Here is a 254-nt window from a genome sequence, read left to right on the forward strand (position 1 = left end):
GTTGGTTTCCCAGATATGATGTTCAAAATCAAGAAAGAACTCTCTTATGCAGGGGCGGGCAAACTTTTTGGCCTGAGGGCCGCATCGGGTTTTGGAAATTGCACGGAGGGCCAGTTAGGGGAGGGGGACGTGGCCTGGCCCTCCCCCCTCATCCGTCCCCCCCGGGACTCCTGCCCCATCCACCCCCCCCCGCTCCCTGTCCGCCCCCGAAACCCCTGCCCGACTGACCCCCACTGCCCCATCCAACCCCTCCT

Source organism: Terrapene carolina, unplaced genomic scaffold (genome assembly GCF_002925995.2).
Source record: "Terrapene carolina triunguis isolate 2854851 unplaced genomic scaffold, T_m_triunguis-2.0 Scaffold113, whole genome shotgun sequence".
NCBI classification, from domain to species: domain Eukaryota; kingdom Metazoa; phylum Chordata; order Testudines; family Emydidae; genus Terrapene; species Terrapene triunguis.